The sequence below is a fragment of the Anas acuta genome, chromosome 2 (genome assembly GCF_963932015.1).
Source record: "Anas acuta chromosome 2, bAnaAcu1.1, whole genome shotgun sequence".
In the NCBI taxonomy this organism is placed as follows: domain Eukaryota; kingdom Metazoa; phylum Chordata; class Aves; order Anseriformes; family Anatidae; genus Anas; species Anas acuta.
Genome location: NC_088980.1, coordinates 98470611 through 98493236, shown reverse-complemented (window position 1 = coordinate 98493236; position 22626 = coordinate 98470611). Strand labels below are relative to the sequence as shown.

The 22626-nt window shown below is 36.4% G+C and overlaps 1 long non-coding RNA gene across 1 annotated transcript; it reads right to left on the bottom strand.

Moving 5' to 3' along the window:
• Positions 1–2418: 2418 nt before the first annotated feature.
• Positions 2419–21519, bottom strand: LOC137851781 (uncharacterized). The gene is made up of 4 exons (XR_011093465.1): positions 21247–21519; positions 12098–12131; positions 6803–6906; positions 2419–2845 (listed from the first exon to the last, which is right to left on the bottom strand). It is a non-coding gene; the product is annotated as an uncharacterized lncRNA (long non-coding RNA).
• Between the last annotated feature and the right edge of the window lie 1107 nt (positions 21520–22626).

Sequence of the window (22626 nt, the reverse complement as noted above, 5' to 3'; positions counted from 1 at the left end):
GTCAATTTTCTTTCACCTATATATTCATCCAACAAATATATTGTAGTATTGTGTCAATAAAAAGTCTATAATCAGCAAGATTTTTTTGCAAGGTTTTTTTTTGTTTGTTTTTTTGTACTTCAGGAAAAATGCATCAAAGATTAAACCTGAAATAAATTTGGTTTGGTATCTTAACTCTCTACCTAGACACTTCTAATAGCTAATACAGAAATTCAGAGACCTATCACTCATAAAAATGTTAATTAAAATTAGGAATAACTCAGAATCTGTGCATGCACGTGTATTTAATCGACTGTACTGGAACAAGCTAATTAATGCCAGTTGAAGTACATCAAGGAAGGCTAGCCATATATCTAGGTTGACGTTTGACTAACAATGGATGCACAGGAAACCAGAAGTTCAGTGGTCAGCTTCATAGCAGTGGTTAAAGAAGCAGCTGTCAAAATCCACATATTACACCATTCTAGAAAAGTTAGAGAGCCTTCCCCACAAGAATGAAGTGATAAGACTATCACAGAGCAAGGATACAAACTTTATCTTGACAGTTGATACCCCGGTTTTATATGCCTTTGGATAGTTTTCTCCATAATCTCTTGGCCTGACAACATATTAGGGATATGGTCCTACTTCAAGAGAGACTGAAAGTTTCTCCAAAGGCTTTCTGCATACCTAATGAAGGGGAATTATTACTGATTTAAAAAATAATAATAATAAAATAAAAGTTGCATGTGGACTGGAGGAGAGTGAAAAAGTAAGCAAACTTACCTTTGTACCAAGTATGACAGGCAGTCATATCAACAGATTCCTGCTTACTGCTTGGAGTTATTACCAGTGCTTCACTCCTATCAGTAATTGTCTGTTGTGACCACAGAGGTTGCCGGCTGTCTTTCAGTAAATGATATGTCATCTAAGACAGAAAGCAACTATTCTCTAACATTGGTCTTTTAATGCTATAACTTTTGGTACATTAGGGTTTTCTGAGTATATTGAGGATGTTAAAATATGTTAAAATAACAAAACAGGTGTTTTCTGATTAAAACAAAAGCAAGCAAGCAAACAGAAACAAACAAGCAAAAAACCCCTGCCTTTCCTTCATAAACAGGAAAATATCAAAAGATTCCTTCTGTAATGATGGTGCTGCTCTGCAGATTATTTTATCTTGACACAGATTAGCATGACTCTCACATTTTGTGGAATCAAGTTCCAATGTTAACCTAATTTTAACACAAAGAATTCCTGGTGCATAAATAATGCTTTGTAATCTTTCCTTGGCCACAGATCAAATATTCCCCATATACACTATTTAATATACCATTGGAGGCTGTACCATCATTAGCCATATTACTTCAAATTACTTTCCAATAACCCCTGTGCTGCTACAATCAAAACACAGTTTTATTTTTTTAAGGAAAAAAATGTTAAGGAAAGGGAAATGATGATACATTCCCTATTGAAGCATTATTCCAGAACTAGTGAGTAAAAATAAAGGTAATTCTTATACATGGGTATATATACATGGGTATGCTTTGAGAAAAGGACAGAAGGATGCAAGGCTGTAATTTCAGGATCACTTTAAACCTACCTGAGTGGTGACAAATAGAAAAGTACCAGCTATCTCACTTCTGATTTTCCTAGTTTCCTCCTTCATCCTCCTTCCCTTGTTGACACAATATATATAAGTCAGATAAAATATACATACATATTATACATATAAGTCAGATAAAAGAACAGATTCAGCTGACTAAACCCAGTATCTTTTTCTGCTGAAACAATGTTTTCAACCTCATGAACACCAGCACTAAAAGAAGAAAAGTGATAGAAATGTCAAAACTACCTTTTTGCACCCTGGACAAATTTAGACCCACTTTAACCAATCAGAAGACTTCAGTTTTACAACAGAAATCTTAGAAATGTCAGTGGTTTTCCTCCAACTGAATTAGTTTAAAATTGTTTGTGTTTCCTGAGACTGTGGTATAACAAGCATTGCATACATATCACAAAAGATGCATGAGTGTCTACCCATTTACAAACCTACCTATTTACATTAATTCAGATAAATAAAATGTAATTTGGCCCATGATGAGTCTAACTGACATTCTTTAGAATTATATGTGTAACTAAGCTAAAAACAATTGGAACGAAAACATGCAGTTGAAATATTTTAAATAGCGAGATATCTATCTGAGTAAATATTTCAATATGGAATCCACAGCAGAGCTCTCACTAAGAACATTTCAAGTGAAAGCACAAAAAAAAATGGCAGACACACCAAAATCTTCCAAAGCGTTTATGAAGTGAATCTGGAAGACCTAAGGAGACTTTCTTTTTTTCAGTCTTAGCTTCCAGAAACAGAGCTAAACAGGAATTGTTCTCATTAAAGCAAATAAAACTTTGATGTGAAAAACATTAACTCTGTATTTTATTGCTTATGAAAAAAATTCAAGCAAATAAATTGTTAAAAAATGTAACAATATAAATAATGTAGTGAAACACTTTCTTAAATTTAGTATAAAAATATTTTCCAGTGAAAAATTACTGCCAAATGTAAAAATAGTGCCAAATAATTCATTAATATAAGACCTAGAAAAAAAAGCACTGCTTAGATGATCCCAGAATAAAAGTCCAAGTGAACTTTTTCGGAAAAGTGTAAGTTAATATGAAGTTTATATAATACCATTCTAGCTTTGGCAGCAATCAAATACTTTTCAATATTTGACACATTTACGTCAAAAGAAAGTAAATTATTTTTGCTATTGGTTGGTCCATTCTTGTCAAAATCCAACTAACTTTCCATTTTTCTTCATTCTGGGAACATCATTCCTGCAGTTGTCAAGTAAAAATAGAGCTAGATGGAAAGAATGAGGTTACTGGAGCACAAAGTACACCGTTAAAAAAAAATAATAATAATAAAATAAATAAATAAATATTTCATCTTTTATACATTCACCAGAAGTTACATAACATTAAAGAGAACCTGATAGAATGTAATTGTCTTCAAGATAAGTAATTAGGAGTTTTGATTGAAATCTCTGCTAAAATAAATCAATGGTTAAAATAATAACAAACTAATGATGAATCAAAACCAACGGGCATTTTCTTGAATTGCTAGAAATTGATTGCCTAATAAATTGACCTCTCTCTTGAGCTGACCAAAAGAACTATGTTAGGAAAAATATAGACTCATTTGTTTTTTCTTTTACTTCAAATAAAGCTACCAGTGCTACCATTAAAAAGTTGCTAGAAAACAATACCCTGCTAGCACAACTTGAGCCAATTCTGTGAATGAAGACACAAGATCTAAACCTTACAACTGACATGTACCTGGAGTCTCCTGAAGGAAAATTACTTAAAATATGTACTAAATGCATTACTACTGAATGTGCTCTACTATTTAAAAAAAAAAAAAAAAAAAAAAAAAAAGCTAAATCAAGCCATATATAAAGATAGCACTTCAGTAGCACGAAAGACATAGTATCATAGTATACTGGAAACTATTTTCAGCTTGTAATTGCCACCCCTTTGGAAGCTTCCACAAGCACTTATTCAGAGCATGTTAGCTACTGTAAATACATACAAAAACAGATGACTTCGCTTTTTCATTGCTATTAACTAGACTCTTTTCACAAATAGATAAAAAAAAATATGATGTAGTTTTTATTAAAAATATATTTATTCCATGAACCAGAACACTTTTACCTTTGAATGAGGTAATCTGACAAAGTGCTTTTGAGTTTAAAATTCCTCTGCCCAGTGACAGAGTTGCTTTGAAATGTATCTGATACATGCTGTTTCTTCTCTTATACAACTTAGAAGTAGAAACTTCACAATATTTCATGATTTGAAAAACTGTGATAAGAATCTGAAGACAATTTTGTGAAGGAAAATTATTAGAGTTAATGTCGGCATATGTTACACACATTTAAAATAATGTGCAATCATACGTATATGGCAAATACTTCCTTTAATTTCCCATATACTTCATTCAGTCACATTATCAGTGTTCAATGTATTCCATCCTGGAACAGCGACCTCACTCCGAACATGTGATATGAAAAGGAAAGCAAGAAGTTACTATATTCAGCAACTGAGAACTGCGAAATGGCCAGTTTCCATATGATGATCATATCACATAGAAAGAAATTTTTCTTGGCCTTTGGCAGGAAAGAACAGATGTGGAACTCTATATTTTGGAAACATATCAATATTCAGTTACTGAATACCAAAATGAGAACAAAGAGGAGAACTTCTGAAGTAGCTGGATATTTAAAAGAAAGGACTACATTGCACCCACCAGCGTGTAGCAGGTTGGGGAAATTTCTTTGCTGAACAAAGAAGAACCAACTCCAATTACTTTGTTCCATTCTAAGTGGTGGTTGGTGCTATTTAGCTGGCAACCAGCAACATCTCCAGAATGTAAAAAGAACATTATGAACCAATGTTTTCATTTACAAATATGTAGCTATGCATCTATTTGACTAAACATGGCTAGAGCAACATTAAAACCATGTGCTTACAAAACTGTGCATACCTAATACAATGGGATTATTATCTGTCACCACAGCTATTAAAATATATCTGCAACACTAAATAATGAACTACTTCAGTCCTTTCATGTTTATATATGGTTGTCCTGGTTTCAGTTAGGCCAGAGTTAATTTTCTTCCTAGTAGCTGGTAGAATGCTATGTTTTGGCTTAGGATGAGAAGAGTGCTGATAACACCTCGATGTTTTAATTGTTGCAGAGCAGTGCTTACACCAAGCCAAGGACGTCTCAGCTTCTTGCTCTGTCCTGCCAACAGGCAGGCTGGGGGTGCAGCAGGAGCTGGGAGGGGACAGACCCAGAAGAGCTGACCCAAACTGGCCAAAGGGGTATTCTATACCATCTGACGTCATGCTAAACAATATATAGGGGTGACTAGCTGGGGGAGGCGGACCGGACTGCTCGGGGTTAGGCTGGGCATCGGTCAGCGGGTGGTGAGCAATTGCATCGTGCATCACTTGTTTGTATACATTATTAGTAGTAGTACTATTATCATCATTATTGTTATTATTATTTTCCTGTCTTAATAAACTATCTTTATCTCAACTCACGGGCTTCACTTTCCCGTTTCTCTCCCCCACCCCAGAGAGGGAGGGGGGAGGGTGAGTGAACAGCTGTGTGGTGTTTAGCTGCTGGCCAGGTTAAACCACGACAGTGGTACAGTCAAGAACTGAGAATGCTTGACAGTGACTCCTCTAAACTGTGCAAAAAATAATAATAAAAAATAAAATAATAATAAAAAAAAGAACAGGAAAATAATTCAACTGTTGTCCTATAATGCAAGGATATGAATTCTTCTCCATTATTGTTAGCATGTAATTTACATAATTCACACGTGTATTTACAGAAGTTTATTAACTGTTTCTCCCCTCTGTTATTAATGAAAGAAACATAAGCTTAAGGGAACAAGGAATCAACCTCCAAGTCCCAAGTCCCTTCCAACCAAGTCGGGGGGGAAATACTTCCCTAAATCATCAATATTCCCTTGATGGTCTACAAGAACCTCGCTTTGAAGAAACCTTAAAATTCCTCCTTGCTCATTTCATGAAGATTCTGAAAGCAAGAAAGATGGGGGGGGGGGGGGGGAGGGGAGGAGGGCAGAGCACTGATCTAAGGAAAAGGGTCTGCTTTACTTATATTAATTTTTATTCAAAGAGCACTGGGACATCTTCAGGCCTAAGAAGTAGCAATTCTCAAATTCATGTTTGTAATCGCATTGTAGTGTTACAATGTAAAGCTAGGACTGAAAGTCAAGTAGACAAAGATGTACCTATTCTAACATTAAAACAGGCAAATCTAGGTAAGTTTAGGACAAAATCTAGCAATGTGGTCCAAGTAAAGGATACCCCCAAATATGCTTTTGCAGCTAAGCAACAGAAAAGGGGATACCAGGTTAGTATGGAATCTGTGTGTGTGGCTTTGTTTAAAAACTACAATACCTTACTTATTTACATTTTCCTGTGGAAACATAAATATGCAATGCTGGCTTTCCCAGTTTCCCCTACAATGCAATGCCTCTCAATTAAATATCTCTCAAGATGCATCGCAAAGACTCCTCAGGAAGAGTTGGTATACATCCGGACTCACATTGTCTCACAGAAGGCATAGTTCCAGCAGAAAGTTAGTCCAGGAAATAAAAATATATATATTTTTTAAAGGAAACATTTCAGAATCAACATTCTCTTTGCCACTAGATACTATGGATATTAAAAATTGGGATAGATTCAAAAGGGATAAATTCCTGAGGGCTATGAAATACAGACATCAAAACAGAACTAAGTTAAAAATTCTTCAAAACTGAGATATACATTCAGGGAAAGTACACTTACACAATTGCTTTATAAAATTCACATTTAGATGTATATTCCTGGTCACAGTCACTGGGCTAGAAAGACATTAGAACTAACCCAGCCCAACCACTTTTACATTAATTCATAGGAAATTATACCAGTTTCTGGTAAATCAATTTTATAAAGAATAACTCAAATTTTCATCAGAACACAAGTGGAAAAATACTTGATGACTAGAAGTCCATGATGACTGGAAAAAAGTCAAATACTACACCTATCTTCAGAACAATAAACCTGGAGGATCTGGGGTGCTACAGGCCGCTAGCTCCACTTCAGTCTCTCAGAAAATTGTAGAACAAGCAAACACGGAATCCATTCAAACATGGAATCCATTCAAAGGCAAATGGAAGACAAGAACATGACAGAGAACAGTCGTCATAGATTCACGAAGGGTAAGTTGTATCTAACCAACCTGTCTTCCTCGATGAAGTGACTGGGTCTGCAGAACAGTGGAAAGCAATGGAAGTCATTTATCCTGATGTCAGCAAGACTTCTAGCACAGTCTATCACAGCATCCTGGTAGAAAAATAACAAAGAAATGGACCAAAAGGGATGAATACTTAAAGACTGGAAATACAGGTTTCTGAAATATCATTATGAAGAGAAAACTGAGTGAGAAATCAATTGTGGTCTTCAGCTACCCAATGGGTTGTTAGACAGTTATCTTCTTATAATTCATCATCAGGTGGAAACAGCAATTGGACAAGAGGTGATGAGCACACAAGGAAAACTTCAACTAGATATAAACCAAACAAATTTTCACAGTGTGTGGTAAAGTAGTAGATTAAGGTTCTCAGGATGGTTATAGAAAATTCAGCCTTGAAGATTTTCTGAAGAACAGGGTAGGTGAGAAGTCGTCATTTTTTTTCAAAGGATTGATCAATTTTTAAAGTTTCCCTGATTTGAAGTGGAATTTGGAGTAGACCTTTAGACACTCATTTTATTACTCTGCAAAATGCAAGACATGCAGTTCCTAATTCTTCAAATAAAAAGAAACTTCAAAGTTCATTTCATATTACGTCTATATCTTTAACATGGATTTATTTTATTTTAATTTAATTTAAAAGCAACTGCTCCCATGGAAGAAGCTGTTTTTTAAACATATGGGGAACACTATTTTAGGTGACCTTGACTGTTTTTGCAGCCTATGATTTGGTGGCTTGACACAAAGACTTTGATTCAGTATCTTTTTACTGAGCTTTCCATTTAATTCTGGATATTAGACTGAGACAGCATATGCCTAAACTGAGAATTTTTTTCAGAAGACCAAATACCTGCTCAGTAGGATTCCACTCTGAAGGCCTTTTGCTTGAAAGACATACCTTCTTTCAAAGTATCTCATAAGTATTTAGGATCACAATCCCTTCAATTTGAGTCAGAACAGCTTGCTTAAACCTCCTCATCCCTCGCTGGTCAGAAGCCCTCAGGCCTCTCCCCCAGCTCATACTCCCCATAACTGATCTACTTCTAAGACAAAACACTTGATCCCCAGACAGGCTGGGGATCTTTCCCCTAAAAGGGTCAACAATTTTGTAATAAACACTAAATGATCTTAAACAAAGATAAAGGAAACTTGGGAATTCAGAGCTGTATTGTTTCATTTTCAGTAACTGAACATCAATTACATAAATTAAGTGCAACAAGATATAATACAAAATGACTAAAGCACTCCACTGGAACACAACATAACATGATGGTGAGAATCATTTCTTCACAAAAATAATGTTTGGGATGATATAAACGGTCTCCTAGCTGCAAAGGTTTCAAGTTTGTTACCTACTGCTGTTTTCTGAGCATGATAAATAGCTTGTTGTGCGCAGGATGGAGATGATAATTCCACTTCCCATGGCAAAATGCAGGCATTCTTATCCTTCTAGAATATATCTGGCCTCCACACATTGCTGTATTCAATACCCACTAAATCCTAAGAGGGATGAGCTAAGAGCATTCTAGGTAAACAAGCAGATACAATTCTTTCCCAAAGGGACAATAAAGGAAATTATTGCAAAGCATCTTTAGTTCCAGTGACTTGCTGTATGCTAACAATCTTTTAATTCCCTCTCACACCTTCTCGCTTTCAATACCATATTAAAATCTTTCATTTGGATCAGTTAAAGACATTCAACAAAGGAGATCTGTTAAAATGGAATGAAGCAGACTCACAGAATATCCCAAGCTGGAAGAGACCCACAGGGATCGAGTCCAATTCCTGGCTCCACACAGGACCACCCAAAAAAAACAAACTATATGTCTGAGAGCATTGTCCAAACACTTGTTGAACTCCAGCTGGCTCAGTGCCATGACTGCTTCCCTGGGGAGCCTATAGAATAACAGAAGAGACATGGAATAGAATCTGCCTATAGAATAAAAGAAGGACATTTATCTAAAGGGAAAGAACATGCTTTGTTTTCCTTTATAAAGAAAATGAACCGTGCTCAATACAAACAAACTATTAAGAAAGCAGGGCAGAAAAGTGTAATTATTCATGGAAATGCACTGGGTTTATGTGGCAAGGGCTTCATAGCAGGAGGGCTGCTGGGGTGGCCTCCATGAGCAGAGCCCAGCAGCTGCCCCATGTCAGATCAGAGCCAGCTCCAGCCAGCTCCAAAGAGACCCACTGCTGGCCAGAGCCAAGCCAGTGAGCGATGGTCGTTGGGCCTCTGGGAGAGCAGATTTAAGGATAGGGAAAAAGAACTGCTGCACTACAGTAGCTAGTAGAACAAGGAGTAAGAGCCAGCCCTGCAGACCCCATGGTCAGTGCAGAAGGAGGGCAGGAGGTGCTCCAGGCATGGACTAGCAGTTCCCCTGAAGCCTGGAGCAGGCTGGTCCCACATGGAGCAGATCTCCATGCTACAGCCTGTGGAGGAGCCCCCAGTGGAGCAGGCCTGGAGGAAGCTGCGGCCCATGGAGAGCCTCCACAGGAGCAGACCCTGGGCTAGAGCTGCAGCCCGTGGGGGATCCATGCTGGAGCAGTTTGCTCCTGATGAATGGACCCCATGCTACAGAGCCATATGGGAGCAGTTCTTGAACAGCTGCTGCCTGTGGGAAGCCCATGCACAACCAGATTGGGAAAAACGCATCCCATGGGAGGGACCCCACATGGAGTAGGGTCCATGAAGTGAGCCAGGAGTGACCATGAAGGAAAGGTAGAGATGAAGCATTAGGGACTGGCCGCAGCCCCATTCTGGTCCTCTGCATCTCTTGGGGGGAGTATGTAGAAGAAGGTGGATGGGCGGAAGGTGTTTGTAGTTTGCTTTTAGTTTCTCACTGTTCTAAGCTGCTAGTGATAGGCAATAAACTCCATTAATCTCCCTGTGCTGCGTCTGTTTTGCCTGTTATGGTAATTGTAGAGCAATCTCCATTTTCTGTCTTTATCTCAACTCTTGAATCCTTTTCCATCATATTTTCTCCCCCTCTTCCTTTCAAGAGATGAAGTAAGAAAGCAGTTGTGGTGAGTTTAGCTGTCCAGTAAGGTTAACACCACCACATATTCAAGGTACTTGCTAAATTTTAAGTTCTGTAATTGAAACCAAAGCAAGTATCCAGTTGTGACAATGTAACTTCAAAACAAATAGAAGATAAGCAAATTAAATTCCTCCAAACATTTTCAGAAGAAGCAAAGTTGAATTGATCTAATTAGTTTGATGCAGTATCAGAAGTAGACAAGGTGTTAAACCTATAACACCACCTTCATGCTTTTTAATCAGGGACTAATCTCTAGCTACAAGTCATGGAATATCACACTGAGGCTCTAAGGCACACTAAAATGAAGTCTAACCAGAGTTTGCCTTTATAAATCTGAGAAAATTAAGTTTCTTCTCATCCAACACGTCTTAGAGATCTTCACAAGCTGTTATCTTCACTGATAAAAATTCACCCACATAGCTACTACTATCTTTTTTTGTGGAAGTGCTGCCACTTTCCCAGAGCAACACATCTCAAGTGTTTGCATTCCCCAGTCACTGCCATGGGGAATTCTCAACCTACTCGATAGTGCTGCAGAATTCCCCATCTGCACACATGCTAAGAGGGTTTAGCAACTCCCTTCTTGGCAGTATAAACCATGTTTATCTGCAAGACCAAGGCAAACGAAACCTTTTGCCCAAATGCTGAGAAATCTAAGCAGTTGCTCAGTGTGCAAGTTCTGTGCACTTTGAAACACTGTTTCAAAGGAAATCTCAGCTTTGAAAGAAGAGCTTAAGTCACATCTTTCATTTGCAAGATGAAGCCATAACAATTAGGCTTTATTCCAAAGCATTTGCTTTCTCACAGATTTGTTTGCATCTATAATGAAAATCCAGCATTTTTGGCATAGTTGAAGGAATTGCAAAGATAACTAATTTAGATTAAAACTAACAAAACCATTACCCTTCCAAAAAAAAAATAATAAAAAAAAAATCCCTATAACCCTATAACTACATGTCAAGGGAAAGAAAGAAAATCTCGTAATTAAAAGAGCCTATTTATTGAAATAATTTCATTCTAGCCTACTAAGCTAAAACAAACTACACACGTAATAAAAATCAGCACTGTTACAGAAGACAATGTAAATCATAGCACCGCTAGCTGCAAAGGCCAGTGTAAACTATATATCAGCTCTTTTGGTGTCTCGCTAGAAACTGCTTTCTAAATACAATAAATTTATCATCAACAATCTAGTCTTGTGGCGTTGATTCCAGCTTCTGAAATCATGAAATTTAAAAGCATTGGTATAAGAACATACTACTGATTCAGGTCTTTGGTTTGTTTTTCTTCTCCTTTCTAAAGCTAGAGGCCATTTGCAATACCCAAATTTAAAAACTGTACAGGAGACAGGGAAGATATATATAAGGATACCCTGAGCTGGGATTTTCTTTTGACCCATTTACTAGGGTGGCCTTGCTGAGTACATGCAATTGAAGGGTGACAAGTTTCATATTTTTTAAAGCAAGCTCTTAAATCACAATCATATCCAAGATGCTACGTTGAATCCTGGCGGTGAATATATAAATTTATGTAGTGGTATAAAACGGACTTTTAACCAACAGCGAAATGAATCATTCCTGCACTCAGCACAAAGGAAAATAAAAATGTACCCATTGGCATTCATTCCCACAGCTCCCCTAAGTCACAGCATTTTTGAATATTCATCTTTTTTCTAAAGTTATTCCCACTATGTTTTTGGTTGGCTAATTTGCTAGCGCAAAACACTGCAAGAAAATTCAGGGTATTATTTTCTAAGTAAAGCAAAAATTAAAGCAAAGCTGGGGAAAGGGAGAGCTGGGAAAGGGACAGTCTAGTAAACTGTAACAGTAATTAGCAATCAAGGAACATTTTTTCAGAAAAAAAAAGAAAAAAAGAAGAAGAAAAGATAAATCTCTGTGGATTTTGCTGACATCCTCTCAGGGAGTATATGGTGACTATGCTTAGCAAAAACTATTTTTGTTTATTTCAAAAAAAAGTCTTTATTTTGAGTTTAATCCATATACAGTATACGAGAAGGATCCTTCCTTCTAGCAGTCATGTTACTTTTAGAGTATTACTAAACTTTGCCCTTGTAAGATCCATGCATAGCGCCCCCTAAGAAATTAGACAGATAATGGAAATAAGCAGACTGTAATAAGAATACACCAGCAGGTGTATGGGTAAGAACCATTAGAAAACAGATCAGGTTTTGTAGGTAGCCTACCATTTTTCTGTCAGTCTCTCTTGTTCTGCAGAAACCCACCTGTGACTGGCCACCTTCTCCTCCTTTCCTACACCTGGCAGACAGGAAGGATGCAAACAACAAAATGAGGTTGTTAGTGTCATGTTACTGGTAGTTAATGCCATCACTATCAGATACGTGTCTATGTGTTCACATTACTGAGCATAAGATCCCTGAAAGGCATTTCCACTCTGTGAAATAAGATTACATTAAGGAAGTTCAAAGGTGAAAGTGTCTTACTAAATAACTTTATGTTAGACAAATGCCTTCCAAGGCTTGTACTTGGCCTACTACCCTCTCAATAACATTTTTCCTAATATACAGTCTCATTATGGATTATGAAAAAGTTGTTCTCACATAGGTTTTGCTTTAATAGGCAAGCACAAAAAATGATTGTGCAAGTTTTTTTTTTTTAATAGAACTGTCCTCAATATCTTTTTTTTTTTTTTTTAATTTCATTTTCAGATCTTGTTATAAAAAGAACGCAGAAATGTAGCTTACTGCTTTTCTCTGCATTTTGGCATGGTTCAGGTTGAAATGGAATCCAAGGATAAGTCAATATGAGAACGTTAACCAGGAGAAAAAATAACCACACATGTTAGCCATGAATAGTTTTATGCTGGTTTAACTCCCTAAACTGACATATTGTGAGATCAGACAGGAATCTGTATTGGCACAACAGCTGTAGTAGGAGGGCAGTTAGGAGTGGGCTGCCTCATTCACAAGTCACAAAGGGTATCACAGGCTTGGCTGTGCCACAAAACCACATCTTCTAGGCATGTCTATGCTATGCAGGGTAAGGAAGCTGAAAAGGAAACCCATAAGTCATTTCCACAGATTGATAAAACTGCAGAGAAGATGGGGGCTGGTGTCTGATAAGACTTGCCCTGACCAAGTCATGGGAAGACCTGGAAGCTTAAATGCATTTCTAACTTCACCAGCCTAGAAACAATAACAGTAAAATTTGTTCTTCGTCCTCTCTGTGTCTCACAACAAATCCCACCCTTATGTCAGGAACCCACCTAGCCTGTTGAATTTATGATAGCTTAATTTCACAAAAACATACTCTAAAATGTAATAAACTGTGGCAATAATAAGATCTATGTTACAATAAAGACTTTTCATCTGTAGACACTCTTTAGAAGGTAATTCAATACATAATGCCTTAATACATTGAAAAAAATATATATACAGAATAGACTGAATGAGTGACTTTTTCAGCATCCCTCGGCAAATCTCTCAGCATCTTAGATAAGCTTCTTGTTCATGTTTACCAAGTCCCAGTCCAGAGCTTTATCAAGAAAGTACACACGCTTTTAGAAAGATAGAAAATTAAAGCTAACATCAAGAAACATGTTCCCTAGGCCTGAATCATCACAGTGTTGGTGGAGACTGGAGGATTTTATGTTTTCCGGTTTCTTCTCTGGCATTACTTATTCTGTTTGTATACATGTATGACTTCTTGTGTCCAGATAATCAACCAATTTTATGCATTAAGCCCATAGTAGGAAAAAGCTTTCTTCTGCTCCTGTAGCTTTAGAAAGAAGTTTTATTCTGCTCCTGTAGATTTATTTTTAATGTAGATTTATTATTAGTGTACACTAATAATAAAATAAAGTGTACACTTTACTGGACATCAGTAAAGTGATGACAGAGGGTGCTAAAATGAAGCCAAAACTTGTAATTATCATTACAACAGGATCACAGTCCCTTCACATGGGAGGTGGGGTGAGGAGGAACACAGATCTTCAGGAGCTTATTGAGTTGGTTTCATGAATGCTGATAATTACAGCTACAGAAACAGAAATTGTCCAAGTTACTCAAAGGAACTTGTACATTATTTTTGTAAAGCACTGATTTTTGTACCACCCTGTCTCCCTCCACCCTCCCAAATGCTATCACCCAAGTAAATACTACTGATGAAATAAAAGGATCCTCTTCCTTTGCCTTCAGTAAAAGAAAACGGAGAATAAATGGTACTTAGCCCCGTCACAATAAGTGTACAAGCATTACCTTGCTACTAGTAGTAGAATTGTAGTATCTTCTACCAATCTTCTTTCTGTACTAAAAGCTAACGTCTTCTGCAGCTTTCCAAGAGTCATTCTAATTTCGAAAACTGAAGGAATAGTTATGCCCTAATGCATTTTTCTCTAATTCCTTTCATTTAACAGCTGGCATTGCCCAGCTAACAAAAATACTTATGTAAATACTAACATTTTCTTTCCCAGTCTTAGATAAGTAAGAGAAAAACAAAAAAAAAAAAGACACATTTAAGAAAATTCTTAATAGTAAATAGCATTTAAGATCCTCATCTCTTCATTTTTATTTTTTTTATTACAGAGAAATATACTACACGAAAGCTTGACTGGAATTTACTTTCTCTGCTTCTTCAATGAAAATCAGACAATGTGCATACAAAAACTTATTACAGAAAAACACCTTTTTTTTTCATTTATTTTTTATATATTTTTTTTAAATACAAAGCTTCAATCTATTACAGCTCTTCCCTACCATATCATTCAACAGGGACTGCTATGATACCTGAATACACAATTAACAGTCTGTATACAAGATAAATTCCTTGCTTGATGAGGCCATGTTTCTCACCTGTCTTTCACTGTAAAGCAACTTTCCAGTTTAATTGAATTAGCCTTCAAAAATCTCACCCAACATATTCTCTTTAGCCTTTCTGTTTCACCAGCAAATTGAAAGGTAAGAAGATTCATTTTAAAGAGGAAACCCCTCACAAACATAATAGAGGCTAAAAAAAAAAAAAAAAAAAAGTGACCAAGTGGCCCAGTAAAAGAAATTACTAATGATAAACTCATCATCACTAGAAGACTGGATTTACTAAATCATTTTACCCTGTATTTAACAAATACAGAGATTGATATATCCAACAGATTACAGATATTACAGATGCATATTCCTAGGGAAAATGTGAAATGTCAAGGCTTTACCACTTCACCAGAGCAGATAATTAAGTAATTAGAACAATTAAACATTGACAGAGCAGCAGCGACCCCCAAGTGAATTACAGTCCTGAATTACAGAAACATTAGTAAAGGAAAAGGTAAGCCTTTGGCACATATATAGGACAGATTAAAGGCAGTTGTAGGACTGTTTTTACAAAGTGTGCGCTTATTGTCCAGATGCACTCAGCAGACCACAACTTTTTGTTGCCAAACTGCTTATTTAGATGCCTGGGGGGAACATGTCTAGGTATATTTTCTCTCTGAAAAGCCACTGAATTAGGAAGCAGGGAATATATAGTCATCCATTCTCTCACTCTTCTACACCACATGAAAAAAATGAAATAGTATGACTGCCCTAAAAGATTTGTGTCTGTCCAAGTTAAAAATTTCAGACTCCAAGGAAAGATGATGTTCAAAAGGCCCTCTGAAACAAGTATATATAGGGCACCAACAGCTAAATTACGCCAGAGGCTTGTAACCTTCATAACATCCTATGTCAAGGATTGTTTGCACTTTAGTAACTGCCCTGACTATGCTCCATGTAGAAATACCCTGTTTGCTAATCAAGGAACATGAGCATTATAGTTGTAGCATTGACTTCAGGATAAGCTTCCTCTTGTTATTATTAGAACAGGCTCACTTTACTTATTTTTCCATGCCATGGAGGATGGTTACAATCCTGCTATGGATTGCCTGCTAGGACTGCCTGCTATGGCGAAGCAGCTCCAGTTAGAATGAGTTTGCCCTGGGGAATGGACACGTTTTCTGGATGGCCAGCAGGCCATATTACAGATGCAGGCTCAGAGGTACAGCAGAAATGGGTAACCCATTTAATTCCCAGGAATTGTCACCAGTGACATCCATGACTACCACAACTGCTGCAAACAAGAGTGTGAAAGCATTTTATAGGCTAAGTGGAAAACTGTTTAAAAATATAGAGCAGGAAAAATGTTATACAAATAATCTATGAATACTCACTAAAAAGTCAATACAAAAACTGTCACGTACATCTTTAAATGGTCACATTTCTTAAAAGCACATTTAATATTCTGAAATAGTAAGACTTCATTTTGTTGTCCTTACAGAAGGTTAAGAGAAAAGAAGATTAAGCAAGTGTTTTTTTCTACAATTGATTAAACTATTTTCATAATAAAAAGATAGTAAGAAGACACTATATCCAATAAATGAAATACGACATGCTATTGAAACCAAATTACAATCTCTGACATAAAATATAAAATCCATATTTAAAGCACAGACTCAAATCTGAATTTGCAGAATTTTACAACTTCAATCCAGACCACTGAATATATTTCCGATTTAACATAAATGATCTCATTAAAAATAAATAAATATGAATTATCTGATGACATAAAATGGATAAAACATATCAAATTATATACAGTAAGGAATACAATTTTCAGAATGATTTCTATAGATTAAACATGTGGGTGGCTAAGTAGCTCTCAGAGTTCAGAGTAGAGAACAGAGTAGCACTGATGTAATGAAGAGAAGTGGGTAAATGGTTCCGGTTATATGAGAACATCTCTTGCTTCATCAGGGCTGCTAAAAATGATTCATTCCATGCTACATCATTTTACGTGCCATGGCCATTTAGTAAGTTTGCCATCCCACTTGTCAAAGCCACGCACATATTTGGAGGAGGTGGTAAAGAAAAAGATCTTTTGATTATGCTCCTGCACCCTTTGCTTTCATTTAAAAATATGACTTCAGGAATAATGGGGAAACTTAACAGGAAAAGGTGCCTAAAAAGAAATAATATAAATAGAGGGGGGAAACATGAAATTAAAATATTAAATGTGCCATTGGGGAAAACAGACTTTGTGGAAATGTGGAAAAAAATCCAGAGAAGAAAATTCTGAAAAGCAGCATTACTGAGAACATTCACCTTATGCTAATATTTGAGGCCTTAATTAATACTTAGGTTACACAGCTGCATTAATACCCTAGTGAAAGTCCCTCTAAAGGTTTCAACTGCGTAAGAGCATCCCTTCTGCATCCATTCCTTGGGAGCAGCTAGAGTAAATAAAAAGAAGACATGTCCCCCATCCCACCTCCAATGCAAGCACAGTATCTATGCAGTTCCTGAAGATAGTTTCTTCACTGTAAAATAGCACCAAATCAATTAATACCGTTATTTCATTTAGTAAAGTAACCTAGAAAAATAAATCTTCAAATAGTCATGTTACTACTTTACTAACATTTAACATTAATGCTTCCACACAGATCATTAGTTTAACAGAAAGTGGAAAATAGATGGAAAGCAAAAAGCTGCAATTCATAGCTCCACGAAAGACCTTTCTGAACTTGCAATGACCACAGACAGTACTGAAATACAGCCCATTTACAACTGAACTGACCGTACTTTGCCTCTTACTAAACCTCTCATTATATTTAAATACATACTGACGTTGATTTTCAATGAACAAGGGAACCCAAACACGTTTAATTCTGAGCACATGCTCCACTAAAGGCAGCAGAACTAAAGCCCATGTCCTATGTAGCAAAGGAGGTTAAGGAGAGTTAAGTGTTTTTCTAGATCATTATCTTCCAACATGCGTATCTGTTCAATGACTTAAGAATATAAGAGTTCGATTAGTACTTTTCAGATCTGCTCTGTGTTGCTGTCAAGGTTATCTGAAGTTTGATGCATAAGGCTAGCAATACTTTATTTTAGAATAACTGCAACCACTACTTTTCTGAAAATATTCTTATCCATTAACATTTTGCTGTCTTACAAACTAAGCAGAAAGAGTAGAATACCATGTGCTTTTTAATTGTAGCCGAGAACAAAAAATATAACTCATGTCTGGAGACAATGCCTAGTGATAGTTGGAAATCAAATGGAAACCTGGGAATTTAATCCAGCCCATTTCGCAGCCACTGCATAGCATGATGCATTGAGCATGGGCTAGGTGTATGAACAAGAGCACTAAACACTAGCCATTTAATGAGTCACATGAAAATCTGCCTCCTAATTCAAAGGTAACTCTTTACACACCATAACAATCAAAGAATCAGTGTTTTCCTTGGCATTTCAATTTGATGGGGACAGGAAGACAAGTGAGGACAAAGAGAAACGAATTATAGTAAACAGAGCATAAAGTTCATCTAAAAACATGTCTGCCAACACTTAAAAGTTATAAAGATATTTATTTACTAGTTCAAAATTTATGTGAATGCTGTTTCCTGCATTTGCAGCTTTGATGAACCTAGAGTGAGAGCCTACAGATTAGCAGCAATCACTACAATTCTTTAGCAGAAAGCAAGTCCTCTATTCATCATGGCAAGAAAGTCATGTCATTGCTTCTTGGAATAAAATTTAGTGATAGTGCATTGAGTCCTTTCCTATAAGAATAATAGCAATGCAATAAATGTGTGGAAATATTCCCTTTTCATCACAATCCCACTAAACCAAGTAGGAATAAAAACCAATAAATGCATCATTTAATTGCCAAATAGACCAAAAGAACATTCTTAGTTTTGCTTTCATCCTCTTTACTAAGTACTGTTTAATGCACGAGAGCTACTTTCCAGTGTAAGTCAAAACGTAGCCTCTTTCTGTGTGCATGCATATGATTGCAGTGTGCCTAATTTTGGCATTTGAGGACCCCTCACACCTATTGCAGCCAATTAAATTAAAATCATCAGGGCGGTTTTACAGATGCATCTAAATTTAGGCACAACTAACAAGATACAAAAATTAATACTCCTAATCTAAAGCATGTGGTTGCTTCTTCACACTTGCTTGCCTCCTGATTTTTTCCAGCTCTGTTGATTTACAGGTTCTAGAAACACTTTACACAAATCAACTAATTTGAGTTATTTACCTAAGATGAGTCTTTATATAAATCTCCCTTTTGAGGATTAATTTGAGCATCCTGAAAGCTCATATAAAGCTTCCTAAGAAGGGTCTTGTATTGCTGGCTGGCAATTATTTCAGAAAAATCACATTATACCATGTCTTCTCACCTTTCTGAATAGCGTACGCTGTACTTAGTAACAAATAAGTAGAAATATGAAATTCTTTCTATAGTCCAAAGAGAAAGCTGATCATTTAAAATACTAATAGACTCTTTCTGTTATCATAGAATCATTAAGGTTATCTTTGATTTTGTTTTAAAAGACCATTCACATTTCATCTAGTTTTGAATTTACACTCTCCAGGTGAAATGGCACTTTCTACCATGAAACCAAATCATTTCTGCATATTAGAGCTTTCACCAAGATTTAAACGTCTGGAATTAACTCAGAATAAAATAATAAAATAAAATAAAATAAAATAAAATAAAATAAAATAAAATAAAATAAAATAAAATAAAATAAAATAAAATAAAATAAAATAAAATAAAATAAAATAAAATCAACCTCACTATTCTCTAAGTGCAAAGCACCTTTTTTGATGCATGACTTCCTGACAGAGGGAATTGTGATATTTGTTTTCTAAAGGACTTTTATCAAAATGAAACCAGCTATAAATAAAACTTGCCTTCCATGAAGACAATGTGAACAGTAAACAACAAAAGATGGATGCAAGCGGCATTAGTAAAACACTCCTGGAAGGTTTTTACATACTCCAGAGTAACATATGGGGTATATGGGATTTGGAGTGTAGGGGGGTGGTGGGGAGGAGGCAGGTAACTGTCGTATGTGTTAATCAATAAAATCTAAATTAGAAGAGAAAGAGATTATGTCAAATTGCTATCAAAAAGGCATGCTTTCCTAGGTTCTCCTTTAATGGAGACAACCATTTACAGCATTAAATTCTCCTGCACAAAGCAAGTGTATTACTAACACTAGATATAAAAAGTAGACATTAAAATATTATAAAATATATACTATTATTAAACATGCACCCCAGAGAACATTAAAGAGAATGTAAAAATATTTTACCAGAAATGGTTTTATAAATTTCAGATTGTTATGCTCCTCCTTAAGGAAAGGCAAAACCACAATGCTAGAAGGCTTGCAAAGAAAATTGTCTTTGTTTTTCCTTATTTAAGCACTAAATTCGTTTCGCTTTCTGCTGCGAAGACTCTAACATAAAAGTAGTGGGCAGCATTACCTTGGGGATAGCAGGGATCTATTCTCACCAAAACCTAATAACCCTTGATAAAGTCTTTGAGGCATTTCTCCCCTCACCTTAAGCAAGGACGGCATATGTGCTAGCAGGACACAAGGAAAAGCAGCATACTGCACCTGCTGAGTGGCCCTTCTTAGGGAGCTCCCTGGCTGTGCAGAAGTTCACAGAGATGAGCATGTGACAACTCAGACTAAATATAAGTAGAGCAGCTTAGGAGAAAGGTCCTTCATAAGGTGACAGATGACTCTTCTGCTTCCAGATGAATATTCTCATCTTGTTCACATTATTTTGATAATGAATAATCTATACTGTTCTTACCCTATATCATGTTGTCCTCTTAAAATTGTTGCACATGACTAATACAAAATTTTCGGCTGAGAGACCTAGCAGCTAAAAAGCCTAACCAACACCACTGTTTAACACTATTCTTCAAGACTAGGGAAGATGTATGGACCTAACAAAAGACACACACTCTTCATTTTTCCTTGTTAGCTAGTCAAACTGTACCTAATAAAGGAAAAGTCATTTCTTAGTTGTGTTAGACACAGTAGAGCTAACTCTGCCAACATTCACGAACAATGTACTGGGTGGCTTAGACTAGAAAAAATACAGCAGGAAGCAGGACTTGAGTGGAGTAGGCAAGCTTATGCAATTTTTGTGACATGGATTAAACAAATTTGCCTGCTACAAGTTTTGAAAGTCTTGACTTCCTTTTAATTCCTGAACACCCAAGAAACAGAGGCTGCTGAAAAAATTATTTACCATTTGCACAAAGATAAAAAGTTCCTCTTTCTCATCTAGACGCAATTATCACCAGCTTTTTTGAAGAAGTGCAAACATTTTTTTAAATAAAGCTAGATCTTACAACCACTCAAAACTGACAGATTTCACTAAAACATTTTCACTTTCATTAGGTTTTATTCATGTAGGAAATAAATAACCAGACTTTCACAATATAGAAATCCATTGGATTGTCTTGGATCTTCTATAAAGAGATTTTCTGGTTGGCTGGCAGCTCCCTTAGAGACTGTCCTCTTTCATAATTAAAATGAGATGCAATAAACCAAACACTCAAGATAACATCTACCTACCTCAGCAGAATCGGGACAATAACAAATACAGCTTTCATTACGATTGCAGGCTATTTTTCTCCGAAGGACCTTCTCTCCCACAGAGCATAAGATAAGTACATTCTGAGAATAAGTAAGGAGCACATAGAAAAAGCTTCTATCTGTATAGCTTCTGTCCTTTTTTAGAGTTAGTACAAAAATGAACAAGGCAAAAAAGGAAAAAATTAATGTGCAGCTCCTATAATTTGGTTCCCTCTGAAGAAGTAGATCTTATCCTAGCATCTGCCAGAGATATTGAAGATGGTGTGGAGCAAATCACTTAAGCTAATTTCACCTTTCATTAGTAGCAATTTTACTATTCACTAGTAGTAATTAACCATGCACTCTTCACACAAGTGTAATATTCACAGGTGACATCTCAAAGAACTCATTCACTCAGTTGACTGATTTTGTGAACTTACTGTGAAGAGCTGGTACATTTGCTAAAACAGCAGATCAAGCTGTTCTAGTTGGCCCCTTTCAACAGCACAGCATGGCTCCTTAAGGAGCTTTGAAGATGTCATTAGCCATGTTTTGTCTTGCACAATAGACAATTGCACTAGTTCTCCCAGATGGGAAGAAAAGTAAACTGTGGCCCCCAAAGTAATCTTGCTGTCACTGAAGTCTCAACTTCACCCCTCCATTGCCGAAAGCAAGCAAGGGAAAAAAAAAAAAAAAAAAAAGAAAAAAAAAAAAAAGACTAAATACAGAGTATAGAAACACCTGAGACTGCTCTATGTTTGTCACGGGGTGCATAGAACCCAAAGTCAATGACTGCCTGCATGGATGTATATACCTCATCAATCAAGGTGACTCCAGTACCTGATCAGGCACGAACCTTAAGCTCTGATGATTATCAGGAGATAAAAGAACAATTAAGAGATTCTCCTGTGCTTCAGCAAATAGGTAATCAGCAAAGAGAGGCACAAAGTTACGGAGAGAAAATGACTGATTTCTTTACTCATTTGTTTATACATAAGTTAGCAAGTAAAGTAACTACAAATGATACAACAAGAACAAACTATAAACAAAACACATCACTGGGTCACCTGTGGATTTGGGGCTCTTCAATATACTCTGATCAGCAAGTTTGGAAGTCTTGGATGTCTTAGAAGCAACTCAGTACAAATACTGACTAATTCTCTCTTTTTATTAATAAACACCTGTTCTGTATTAAAACCTTCTGTTCCTGGGACTTCGGGGTGAGGTAGCTGAAACCACATGCCTTAGCTGGTAACTGCAGAAGATTGAAAACGCTGTAAGAAGTCTTTTAACTCTGATATATCTCCTAAGTTGCCAGTGAAGAATCCATGTGCTTCTCAGTGTATGCACTATGCCCTTGTGGAGGGAAAATAAGAGAGG